Source organism: Cherax quadricarinatus, chromosome 83 (assembly GCF_038502225.1).
Source record: "Cherax quadricarinatus isolate ZL_2023a chromosome 83, ASM3850222v1, whole genome shotgun sequence".
In the NCBI taxonomy this organism is placed as follows: Eukaryota; Metazoa; Arthropoda; class Malacostraca; order Decapoda; family Parastacidae; genus Cherax; species Cherax quadricarinatus.
The window spans coordinates 12,272,841-12,287,298 of NC_091374.1; positions in this window are offsets into that span (position 1 = coordinate 12,272,841).

Here is a 14,458-nt window from a genome sequence, read left to right on the forward strand (position 1 = left end):
TCCTAGATGCATTAGAAGACAAAAAGAATGCAGATGTAATATATACAGACTTTGCAAAAGCCTTCGACAAGTGTGACCATGGCGCACAAATGCGTGCTAAAGGAATAACAGGAAAAGTCGGTCGATGGATCTATAATTTCCTCACTAAGAGAACACAGAGAGTAGTAGTCAACATAGTAAGTCCGAGGCAGCTACGGTGAAAAGCTCTGTTCCACAAGGCACAGTACTCGCTCCCATCTTGTTCCTCATCCTCATATCTGACATAGACAAGGATGTCAGCCACACCACCGTGTCTTCCTTTGCAGATGACACCCGAATCTGCATGACAGTGTCTTCCACTGAAGACACTGCAAGGCTCCAGGCGGACATCAACCAAATCTTTCAGTCGGCTGCAGAAAACAATATGAAGTTCAACGATGAGAAATTTCAATTACTCAGATATGGTAAACACGAGGAAATTAAATCTTCATCAGAGTACAAAACAAATTCTGGCCACAAAATAGAGCGAAACACCAACGTCAAAGACCTGGGAGTGATCATGTCGGATGATCTCACCTTCAAGGACCATAACACTGTATCAATCGCATTTGCTAGAAAAATGACAGGATGGATAATGAGAACCTTCAAAACTAGGGATGCCAAGCCCATGACGACACTCTTCAGGTCACTTGTTCTATCTAGGCTGGAATATTGCTGCATACTAACAGCACCTTTCAAGGCAGGTGAAATTGCTGACCTAGAAAATGTACAGAGAACCTTCACGGCGTGCATAACGGAGATAAAACACCTCAATTACTGGGAGCGCTTGAGGTTCCTAAACCTGTATTCCCTGGCACGCAGGCGGGAGAGATACATGATTATATACACCTGGAAAATCCTAGAGGGACTAGTACCGAACTTGCACACGAAAATCACTCACTACGAAAGCAAAAGACTTGGCAGACGATGCAACATCCCCCCAATGAAAAGCAGGGGTGTCACTAGCACGTTAAGAGACCATACAATAAGTGTCAGGGGCCCGAGACTGTTCAACTGCCTCCCAGCATACATAAGGGGGATTACCAACAGACCCCTGGCAGTCTTCAAGCTGGCACTGGACAAGCACCTAAAGTCGGTTCCTGACCAGCCGGGCTGTGGCTCGTACGTTGGTTTGCGTGCAGCCAGCAGTAATAGCCTGCTTGATCAGGCTCTGATCCACCAGGAGGCCTGGTCACAGACCGGGCCGCGGGGGCGTTGACCCCCGGAAATCTCTCCAGGTAAACTCCAGGTATAGGGACGAAAGCGTTAAAATCGTAAATGAAAAATAAGACAACGTGACTTTTCTTCATTTACGATTTTCACGACGTCAGAGTCGAAAAGAGAAAAAAGGCAAGTCAGAACCAGGTTCGTGAGTGAAGACAAAACTTTCGTGTGGTCGTTACGGTAAGAACAGAAAATGTGGGAGAGAGAGGTGTGAGAGTGTTAGTGAGTGTGTGTGTGAGAGAGAGAGATAGATAGATTCAATCCCTAGATATACTGAATGATGACCTAACCGCATTAGAGCTAAGATTTTATTTAGATTTTTCAACCAGACGGTTAGTCACCCACAATAACCCAATAAAGTCAGTGCCTCATCGAGGACTGTCTTATTACCACTCGGGTCCTTTAATCTTCTTTCCCAGGATGCGACCCACAACAGTCGCCTAACACCCAGGTACTTATTTACGGCTAGGTGACCAGGGGCAACAGGTATAGAAAAACCATGCCCAACGCTTCACCCGTGGGGATCGATCCAGGTCCCTCAGTGTGTCAGCTGAGGACGCCACCAAGCAAGCCACAAACATCTGAACTTTTACGACCCTCTGCCATCCCTCTGGCGAGCATGACCTAACCTCAGCAAACACTGACCTGACCCCATGAGAGGCCAACCTCAGCAGAAACTGACCTGACCCCATGAGAGGGTAGAGACTGTGAAGGCTCCAAAATGAGGTTCCTGTGAGAAAGGTGAACATTTCTGTTATACATTCTGTTGGAAAGGAAACCAAACCGCCTCTTTACGGAGAAAGTTTAACCACAATCTAAATATGTTATATCAGATGAAAAGAAAACCTTTATAATAGGAAATACACCAAATTCCTGTAATGGTAGTGGTCGTACGTAACCGACTGCTATGTGAATCAGGTGGACGAGGTGTTACCTGGCTGGCGTTTATGTAAATAGAAGTCCCATTTTTGAGGGCTGAGAGAGTGGAAGATGGAACAGAAAGAAAAAAGAGAAGTGCAAGTTGAATATTAAGGTCTTGTTGAAGAGAAACGAGGGTTAGCACTTATTTCTTTACTGGAGAAGTGGGTTTAGGAGAGAAGAAACTCCTTGTACTATTAGACCAAAACACAGACTGAGAATCACAGATAAGGGAGGACGGGAAGAAAGAATTGACATCGTAACCAGACGGAGATAACTGGAAGCAGCTCACTTTCAATTCAACCCTGAACTTGATAGCGCAAGATTGAAGTCAGAGAGACGGCATCATCTACATAACGAAGACAGAGGATAAAAATGCAGAGACCAATTGTGAAAAAAAAAACTTCAGAAAAAGTCCATTTACAAATTAGCATGGGAAATAGGAGAGCCTTTAGTAACTCTCAAACTTTGAGGAAACTATTTACCGTGAAAATAAGTCAATATAAAGTCAAACAGCCCAAAGATAGCTAGCTCTCAAAATGCAGTTCAAACAACCCAAAGATAGCTAGCTCTCAAAATGCAGTTCAAACAACGCAAAGATAGCTAGCTCTCAAAATGCAGTTCAAACAACCCAAAGATAGCTAGCTCTCAAAATGCAGTTCAAACAACCCAAAGATAGCTAGCTCTCAAAATGCAGTTCAAACAACGCAAAGATAGCTAGCTCTCAAAATGCAGTTCAAACAACGCAAAGATAGCTAGCTCTCAAAATGCAGTTCAAACAACCCAAAGATAGCTAGCTCTCAAAATGCAGTTCAAACAGCCCAAAGATAGCTAGCTCTCAAAATGCAGTTCACGTATCGTGCCTTCAGAGAGACAGTCTTACTGAGTTGTCTCTCGTGTCATTAATACAATAAGATCACATTAAACAGGTGATATTACAATATGCAGAACAACCACTATAAAATAGTGAACTTCCAAGCGCTTTCGTGACTTCTCACATTATCAAGGAGCTGTGATAATGTGAGAAATCACGAATGGCCTTGGAAGTTCACTTTTTTTCACAGTGGATATTCTGTACCATCATTAATGTGGCTTTGTACAAACTGTCTCGTACAAACTAGTTTCGCCCAGTGTTCTCGTCTGAACACACTTGACCTTTGCTATCACCTCTTCAGAAGACACTTGACCTTTGCTATCACCTCTTCAGAAGACACTTGACCTTTGCTATCACCTCTTCAGAAGACACTTGACCTTTGCTATCACCTCTTCAGAAGACACTTGACCTTTGCTATCACCTCTTCAGAAGACACTTGACCTTTGCTATCACCTCTTCAGAAGACACTTGACCTTTGCTATCACCTCTTCAGAACACAGCCGACCTTTGCTATCACCTCTTCAGAACACAGCCGACCTTTGCTATCACCTCTTCAGAACACAGCCGACCTTTGCTATCACCTCTTCAGAACACAGCCGACCTTTGCTATCACCTCTTCAGAACACAGCCGACCTTTGCTATCACCTCTTCAGAACACAGCCGACCTTTGCTATCACCTCTTCAGAACACAGCCGACCTTTGCTATCACCTCTTCAGAACACAGCCGACCTTTGCTATCACCTCTTCAGAACACAGCCGACCTTTGCTATCACCTCTTCAGAACACAGCCGACCTTTGCTATCACCTCTTCAGAACACAGCCGACCTTTGCTATCACCTCTTCAGAACACAGCCGACCTTTGCTATCACCTCTTCAGAACACAGCCGACCTTTGCTATCACCTCTTCAGAACACAGCCGACCTTTGCTATCACCTCTTCAGAACACAGCCGACCTTTGCTATCACCTCTTCAGAACACAGCCGACCTTTGCTATCACCTCTTCAGAACACAGCCGACCTTTGCTATCACCTCTTCAGAACACAGCCGACCTTTGCTATCACCTCTTCAGAACACAGCCGACCTTTGCTATCACCTCTTCAGAACACAGCCGACCTTTGCTATCACCTCTTCAGAACACAGCCGACCTTTGCTATCACCTCTTCAGAACACAGCCGACCTTTGCTATCACCTCTTCAGAACACAGCCGACCTTTGCTATCACCTCTTCAGAACACAGCCGACCTTTGCTATCACCTCTTCAGAACACAGCCGACCTTTGCTATCACCTCTTCAGAACACAGCCGACCTTTGCTATCACCTCTTCAGAACACAGCCGACCTTTGCTATCACCTCTTCAGAACACAGCCGACCTTTGCTATCACCTCTTCAGAACACAGCCGACCTTTGCTATCACCTCTTCAGAACACAGCCGACCTTTGCTATCACCTCTTCAGAACACAGCCGACCTTTGCTATCACCTCTTCAGAACACAGCCGACCTTTGCTATCACCTCTTCAGAACACAGCCGACCTTTGCTATCACCTCTTCAGAACACAGCCGACCTTTGCTATCACCTCTTCAGAACACAGCCGACCTTTGCTATCACCTCTTCAGAACACAGCCGACCTTTGCTATCACCTCTTCAGAACACAGCCGACCTTTGCTATCACCTCTTCAGAACACAGCCGACCTTTGCTATCACCTCTTCAGAACACAGCCGACCTTTGCTATCACCTCTTCAGAACACAGCCGACCTTTGCTATCACCTCTTCAGAACACAGCCGACCTTTGCTATCACCTCTTCAGAACACAGCCGACCTTTGCTATCACCTCTTCAGAACACAGCCGACCTTTGCTATCACCTCTTCAGAACACAGCCGACCTTTGCTATCACCTCTTCAGAACACAGCCGACCTTTGCTATCACCTCTTCAGAACACAGCCGACCTTTGCTATCACCTCTTCAGAACACAGCCGACCTTTGCTATCACCTCTTCAGAACACAGCCGACCTTTGCTATCACCTCTTCAGAACACAGCTGACCTTTGCTATCACCTCTTCAGAACACAGCTGACCTTTGCTATCACCTCTTCAGAACACAGCTGACCTTTGCTATCACCTCTTCAGAACACAGCTGACCTTTGCTATCACCTCTTCAGAACACAGCTGACCTTTGCTATCACCTCTTCAGAACACAGCTGACCTTTGCTATCACCTCTTCAGAACACAGCTGACCTTTGCTATCACCTCTTCAGAACACAGCTGACCCTTGCTATCACCTCGTCCGAACACACCTGACCTTAGGGAAACACTTGAGAACACACCTGACTGACTCTCACTCTCCGGAATACACCTGACCTAACCTTCGCAACACGCGTAACTTGACCATTTCTGTCTCACCACCTCACCTATCAGTGCTTCTTATTAATTCTCATTATACACCAATAGACAAGTCAGTCAGTAAGTGGATACAAAGACACTTACGAAGCGAAAGCCGTGGGAGTTTCTCGGGTCAATACTACAAGGTCATCTTGGCACTATTTGGCCCTGTGCCAGGGGGAAGGTTGGTGGGCTGTGTCGAGAGGGAGAGGGAGACGAGAGAAGCAGAGCGAGATGAGAGAAGCAGAGAGAGAAGCAGAGAGAGAGAGAGAGAGAGAGAGAGAGAGAGAGAGAGAGAGAGAGAGAGAGAGAGAGAGAGAACGAAATCAAGATTTTCCCCGAGCATAAATTTTTCGTTGAAAACCAAGATATTCCACCATAAATACCTTCGACTGACGCTTAATTTAAACCTGTTGAAATATGTGTGCAGGTAAATACATAAGAGGCAGTAGTATAGAGTACGCAGCTCCGGCATTAAGCTCTCACTTACACGAATCACAGCATTCTCAAGTTTTAACAGCGAGACGAGTAACAGAACTGAGTGGTATGGATTGTAACTTTTCAAGCGGAAATGCTTTGACGCTGAAATCCTGACTGTCTCTCCTTCCCTTGACGCTGCAGCATCCCTGGCGCTGCAGCATCCCTGGCGCTGCAGCATCCCTGGCGCTGCAGCATCCCTGGCGCTGCAGCACCCCTGGCGCTGCAGCATCCCTGAGTGTTGTATCATTTCTCCTTCCCCTGGCGCTGCAGCATCCCTGAGTGCTGTATCATCTACAGCTGTATGATCTACAGGTGTATAATCTACAGGTGTATAATCTACAGGTGTATAATCTACAGGTGTATAATCTACAGGTGTATAATCTACAGGTGTATAATCTACAGGTGTATAATCTACAGGTGTATAATCTACAGGTGTATAATCTAATGCTACATGACTACGAAGTATAAAATACATTACCATTGTAAAATGTCAAGATGTATCAGGTTGAGAGAAGCAACAAGGTCGACACAGACCCAAACTCTGATGAGAAACAGGAACGTGACGAAGCATTTCTGTCGTTTTCTTGGTGGCACAGAAATGGGACGAGCTAGGTGAGGTAATGGTAGTGGTGGTGGCGGCTGAGGAAGATTTCGTACACTGCTTCGTAAAGAGGTATGCCAGGAACTCCCTTGGGGAAGTGAATGCTGGCGAAGAGGCTCCTGTCGCATAAAACACACACACACACACACACACACACACACACACACACACACACACACACACACACACACACACACACATACACACACACACACACACACACACACACACACACACACACACACCTGTTTGCTCCCACCTGAGGGTAATTGGATCGCTGTTAGCGAGGTTATTGTGTTGGGAGACGAAATTGGTCGCTCTTTTCCGACCTTTGTGTGTAGATTAACCCACTAGAAAATACTGAGGCTGGACGCGTGCGCGCACACACATGCACACATGCACACACGCACGCACGCACGCACACACACACACACACACACACACACACACACACACACACACACACACACACGTCACAGAGTTGTGAGGAAGTGGAAAAGTCTGGGAAGTGATGTAGTGGAGGCAGGATTCATACACAGCTTTAAGAAGAGGTATGATAAAACTCATGGAGCAGGAAGTGAGACCTAGTAGCGACCAGTGAAGAGGCGGGGGCAGGAGCTAGGAATCAACCCCTGCCACCACAATCGAGTACAAACACAAAAATCATTTACCAAATCGGATGGACAAGCAGCGTATATATCTACGTGTTAATTACCTCTCTTCTAATTGCCTTAATAATCTCAATTAAAAAGTTCTTGGAATAGTATAAATTATTAAGGCTTTTTAAAATAAATAAAACGACCTTAAAATATACAAGTATGCGGTATGGGGAGAGAGAGAGGGAGAGGGGGAGAGAGAGAGAGAGAGAGAGAGAGAGAGAGAGAATATGTGTGTGTGTGTGTGTGTGTGTGTGTGTGTGTGTGTGTGTCTGTCTCCGTATAGTGACATGATTGGCACTGAGAGGATAGCATCTCTTTGCCTCCACCTTCCACTCCTCCACCTTCCACTCCTCCACCTTCCACTCCACTGAAATATAACGATTTTTTAATTTATTTTTCGTCTATTTCCTAATTACATTCTGACACGAGTCATTCTTCATCTGCTCGCTGCCAGACAGTTAATCTGAGATATTGTGACAGAGGAAGTGGTCAGTCAGAGACCACTAAGCCACGGCGAGCGGGCCAATCAGAGATCACTAAGTGGACCAATCAGAGATCACTAAATGGATCAATCAGAGATCACTACGTCAGTTGGACCAGTCAGGTATAACTACGTCATATCAAACGGACCAATCAGAAACCATTAGGTGTCTGCTAACGTTTGGAAAACCGCAGTTAATAAATTGCAAAATACAATAGCAATAATCGTTGTATTAATACTTAAATCCTTTACATAGTCGGCCGTCTCCCACCGAGGCAGGGTGACATAAAAAGAAAAAGAAAATCCCCCAAAACAAAATACTTTCAATATTCAACACTTTCACCACACTCACACAATCACCGTTTTTGCAGAGGTGCTCAGAATACAACAGTTTAGAAGTATATACGTATAAAAATACACAATATATCCCTCCAAACTGCCAATATCGCAAACCACTCCTTTAGAGTGCAGTCATTGTACTTCCCATTTCCAGGACTCAAGTCCGGTTATATAAAATAACCGGTTTCCCTGAATCCCTTCACTAAATATTACCCTGCTCACACTCCAACAGATCGTCAGGTCCCAAGTACCATTCGTCTCCATTCACTCCTAACACGCTCACACACGCTTGCTGAAGTCCAAGCCCCTCGCCCACAAAACCTCCTTTACCCCTTCCTTCCAACCTTTTCGAGGACGACCCCAACCCCGCCTTCCTTCCCCTACAGATTTATACGCTCTCCATGTCATTCTACTTTGATCCACTCTCTCAATATATATATATATATATATATATATATATATATATATATATATATATTACACAAACACGAGGTGGATGCCTCTTAACCTCTCCTGACCTTGGCTCTCTCTACCCTCTCTTTGAATAGTAGGATTTCAGTCTGTGTGTGTGTGTGTGTGTGTGTGTGTGTGTGTGTGTGTGTGTGTGTGTGTGTGTGTGTGTGTGTGTGTGTGTGTGTGTCTCACCTTTATGTTCATACTTGAAACTAATTTCGAAACTTTCTTCAGGCAAAAAGCTAATTACGGTGGAAAGAATAAATTGTCATTAGTCTAATTACCTTATTCAGTTGTACACACACACACACACACACACACACATACACACACACACTACAGATCTCAGGGAGAAATTTCGAACAGATAAACATTTTAGCCAGGAAAGAGAAGGGTGCACTGCATGTTCCTAGACTTTAATAAGTCTTTTATATGGTACTACACAGACTAATGGAATAGTGTGACAATAGGCGAAAGATAGTGCCCGGCACTTACTACTGGAGTTCCACAAGGATCATTGCGAAGACAGCCTTGAACAGAAGTGATAATTCATGCAAAGTCCTAAACCAATGTGGGTCAGTCAGCCTCTATCGTCCGTCTGCTGAGCGCCAGACAAGACTCTTGGATCTGCCAGACTATCAGACTAGCAGAGGTTGTTCTGGTGATGCGTCTTGAGTAAATACTTGATTAGGTTACACCAGAGACACACGATGCTACCACCGTAAAAATAATGTGATTCCTACTGAAGAGGACGAAGCAAGACTACCAGTGTACGAAGCAAGACTACCAGTGTATGAAGCAAGACTACCAGTGTATGAAGCAAGACTACCAGTGTATGAAGCAAGACTACCAGTGTACGAAGCAAGACTACCAGTGTACGAAGCAAGACTACCAGTGTACGAAGCAAGACTACCAGTGTACGAAGCAAGACTACCAGTGTACGAAGCAAGACTACCAGTGTACGAAGCAAGACTACCAGTGTACGAAGCAAGACTACCAGTGTACGAAGCAAGACTACCAGTGTATGAAGCAAGACTACCAGCGTACGAAGCAAGACTACCAGTGTATGAAGCAAGACTACCAGTGTATGAAGCAAGACTACCAGTGTATGAAGCAAGACTACCAGTGTACGAAGCAAGACTACCAGTGTACGAAGCAAGACTACCAGTGTACGAAGCAAGACTACCAGTGTACGAAGCAAGACTACCAGCGTACGAAGCAAGACTACCAGTGTACGAAGCAAGACTACCAGTGTACGAAGCAAGACTACCAGTGTACGAAGCAAGACTACCAGTGTACGAAGCAAGACTACCAGTGTATGAAGACTACCAGTGTATGAAGCAAGACTACCAGTGTACGAAGCAAGACTACCAGTGTATGAAGCAAGACTACCAGTGTACGAAGCAAGACTACCAGTGTACGAAGCAAGACTACCAGTGTACGAAACAAGACTACCAGTGTATGAAGCTAGACTACCAGTGTATGAAGCAAGACTACCAGTGTATGAAGCTAGACTACCAGTGTATGAAGCAAGACTACCAGTGTACGAAGCAAGACTACCAGTGTATGAAGCAAGACTACCAGTGTATGAAGCAAGACTACCAGTGTATGAAGCAAGACTACCAGTGTATGAAGCAAGACTACCAGTGTACGAAGCAAGACTACCAGTGTACGAAGCAAGACTACCAGTGTATGAAGCAAGACTACCAGTGTACGAAGCAAGACTACCAGTGTACGAAGCAAGACTACCAGTGTACGAAGCAAGACTACCAGTGTACGAAGCAAGACTACCAGTGTACGAAGCAAGACTACAAGAAGACTCTTATGAACTGGAATATTAATGAAATAAAGAGTCGACCTCCTCTATGCTTAAAAAAAAAAAAACATTGCCATCTAAAACATTACAGCAAACCTGTCTTACCGAGTTACATGTAAAAAACATCAGAAACACGCCAGCTTTGTAAGCATCATAAGTGACGCTTAGAAACACAAAGATTCTTTCAAAACGCTGCTTTCTGGCAACGTCGGATTAACATTATGTAAACCCCTGGGCTGCAGCACCTGGAGGCGTCCCTGGGCTGCAGCACCTGGAGGCGCCCCTGGGCTGCAGCACCTGGAGGCGCCCCTGGGCTGCAGCACCTGGAGGCGCCCCTGGGCTGCAGCACCTGGAGGCGTCCCTGGGCTGCAGCACCTGGAGGCGTCCCTGGGCTGCAGCACCTGGAGGCGCCCCTGGGCTGCAGCACCTGGAGGCGCCCCTGGGCTGCAGCACCTGGAGGCGCCCCTGGGCTGCAGCACCTGGAGGCGCCCCTGGGCTGCAGCACCTGGAGGCGCCCCTGGGCTGCAGCACCTGGAGGCCCTCCAGCTAGATGTGCCCCTGGGCTGCAGCATCTGGAGGCCCTGTAGCTGGAGATGCCCCTGGGCTGCAGCACCTGGAGGCCCTCCAACGAGAGGTGCCCCTTGGCTGCAGCATCTGGAGGCCCTGTAGCTGGAGATACCCCTGGGCTGCAACCCTAAAGCCCATGCCTTAATCCAGCCCTGTATTCTAGCATGCAGCGCCTATGTGGAACGCACTCCTAGCAAGGTGTGATTCCCACGTCATTAACATATCAAGAAAACAGGCCAGGTTTGTAAACGTAAGAATGACGCTTGGAAACACAAATACTTGTTAAAAACGCTGCACTTTCTAGCACGCAGCACCAATGTGGAGCTCACACCTAGTAAAGCACAAAGTGAAACCTGAGATCAGTGCAAAAGGAGAATAAGTCTCGTAAATAAGCCGAGCGGAATGAACTTCGAAGAACGAAGTAAGTGAATCCGATCTCACTGGAAGAGGAGCATAGAATAAGAGTGGATAAAATCACGATGCATTAGATACCCGAGATACAAGAAGAACCACCTGACATGACTGAACTAGTACACGCAAATGAGCCACACGGATGTTAGGAAGTATTTCTTCAGCGTTAGGAGACGAAAGTGGAATGAGGGGTAGAATGATTCAGTAGAAACATCCTTCAGCTCGAAGGCAGATCAATCTTAATCAGGTCAGAAGGGCGATATAAAAAGAACGGGACCAAGAGCTGCAGCTCTCCACAAACTTAAAAATAGGTAATTACAAGTGGTTAATTACGTGCACTTTCTCCTGTTTTCTAAAGTGGACAAGTGGCCAGTGGTTCATGTCAGAACAGTGAGTTGGTACAACCTAACATGTCACTAGATGGACCAGTAAAAATGCAGGTCTGGAGGAACGGAAGTGAGGCGAACACAGCGAGATGACATCTTTGAATTTGCACACGGGCTGCTACACGTAGCGAGTGACATGACAACGTTCACACTGGTGCTACACGTAGCGAGTGACATGACAACGTTCACACTGGTGCTACACGTAGCGAGTGACATGACAACGTTCACACTGGTGCTACACGTAGCGAGTCACATGACAACGTTCACAGTGGATGCTACACAGTGACATTATTAACAATGACATTAATAATGACATCATTAACAATGACATCATCCCCTTCAAGGGGAAAGGGGCCTAGATGCCAGTGAAGAAAGCGCTTCTGATCACCGGAAGTGGAGCTCCTTCCCTATCCTTGATCTGAAATCCTGTTACCTCCCATTACCAATTACCTCCCATTACCAATTACCTGCCATTACCTGTTACCTCCCATTACCAGTTACCTCCCATTACCAGTTACCTCCCATTACCAATTACCTCCCATTACCAATTACCTCCCATTACCAATTACCTCCCATTACCAATTACCTCCCATTACCAATTACCTCCCATTACCAATTACCTCCCATTACCAATCACCATCCATTACCAAACACTGTAATGACACCATGAGGATTTAGCGCTTCCCCAATATTTCCAGAGTGCTGAACAAATTTAAGCTTAAGCCATCGCAGTAAACCAGTGTGAGAGCTTAAGCTGACTCTAGAAAGCTTAGTCCTGTCCCCCAGCTTAGCAGAATCTTATAACTGGATTATGAAGATAAAGTTAAAATAAATAAGGGTAGGCTGTATATTGCTAGACTTCCAGAAAGTCTTTGACAAAGATCCATCGTGAAAAATGAGTTACAACACTAAAAAAAAATTTGGATGAAGTACCTGGTGAGAAGGTGGGATCTGAGGGAAATGATGAGACATAACACATGGGGTCCCCAAAGGATCAGTCTTTGGCCCACTGCTCTTCTTGGTCTATGTGAACGACCAACTGTGAAAAAATATAGAGAAGCTCCAAGCGCTTTGGTGATTTCTCACTAGTTTTTCACAGTTTTTTTTTTCCATACACACTAATAATATATATATATATATATATATATATATATATATATATATATATATATATATATATATATATATATATATATATATATATATATGTCGTGCCGAATATGTAAAACTGGTCAATTAGCAAGAATTCATTTAAAATTAAGTCCTTTCTGAAATTTTCTCTTATACGTTTAAAGATATATTTTTTTCATTAATGTTAATGTAAAAATTTTTAATTTTGCACCAAAAGAATCTTAGAAAACTTACCTAACCTTATTATAACAAGAACAATTTATTTTAGCCTAACCCAACTATATATATTTTAGATTTGTTTACAATAATTTAATACTAAAACAGTGAAATATTTTTTTTTCGTTAGGTTCAGAATGATTTTGGTGATATTATTGCATACACAAATTTTCACTTGTCCTATATGGCAAGATGAACGTTGCTATTTAAGCCAAGATCGCAAGTTCTGCCTATTCGGCACGACATATATATATATATATATATATATATATATATATATATATATATATATATATATATATATATATATATATATATATATATATATATATATATAAAGCATTGAAATCTTTCCGGCCATGAGAGTTAGCAGTTTAACTAGCCAATCGGACAGGTTGTATGCAGCCGAGCCTAACTAACTTACAGTAGGACGGGCTGGGTTCCCTGGTTTATGGGTCTTAATTAAACCATAATGATACGCTAGACTTGCAGCCCTTGCTGACAGACATTTAATTAATTCATCATTCCCCTTCAATAACGTTTTAAGTCGTTTATTGAAGCGAGAGTTTGTCTGTCTAAAGGGGTTTCTAAAGGTTCGTAGGTTTGATTATCCATTAATAAATGGTTTTCTTATGGAAATATTCAACTTCATCTAAAATTACAGAGTTAGATTTATCGGCTTTGGTGAGACACGGGGACTGATCGCTGCATTGATAAATTGTAGAGGGCAGTTGGGAAGCACAGGACAGAGGAAGGTACCTCAGGCGTCAGGCCAGGCCAGGCGTCAGGTCAGGCGTCAGGCCAGGCCAGGCGTCAGGTCAGGCGTCAGGCCAGGCGTCAGGCCAGGCGTCAGGTCAGGCGTCAGGTCAGGCGTCAGGTCAGGCGTCAGGTCAGGCGTCAGGTCAGGCGTAAGGTCAGGCGTCAGGTCAGGCGTCAGGTCAGGCGTCAGGTCAGGCGTCAGGTCAGGCGACAGGTCAGGTCAGGCCAGGCGTCAGGCCAGGCCAGGCGTCAGGTCAGGCCAGGCCAGGCGTCAGGCCACCATATTTTTCCTACACACAAAACGACTTAGATAGGTCTACATAATTAACATTCTTAGTAGTGGCAGAGAATCTTAATACAAAGCTTACTAATCATTACTTAATTCTTTGCCAGACAAGTTAATAAAATGCGGTTTCGACTTTGTAGTCCAGCCACTCTGCGCTACAAGATTATTTACCTTCCTAGTATTAGTGTGCCCAGTGTTGTCGTTCATCCTTCTCAGCTTCAGATATATATAATCCAGCAGGTAGTTACGTCAACCTGGGGCAATCTTGTTCAAGAATTTTGTCCCGACTCTGGAGGAAAAGCATCTTTTTATGTCGCACTAATTCAATATTATTATTGAGCACTAACTTGTGCTCAATAATATATATATATGTCGTATATATATATATATATATATATATATATATATATATATATATATATATATATATATAACGCGTGACTTACTTGTTGAGTTTATAAA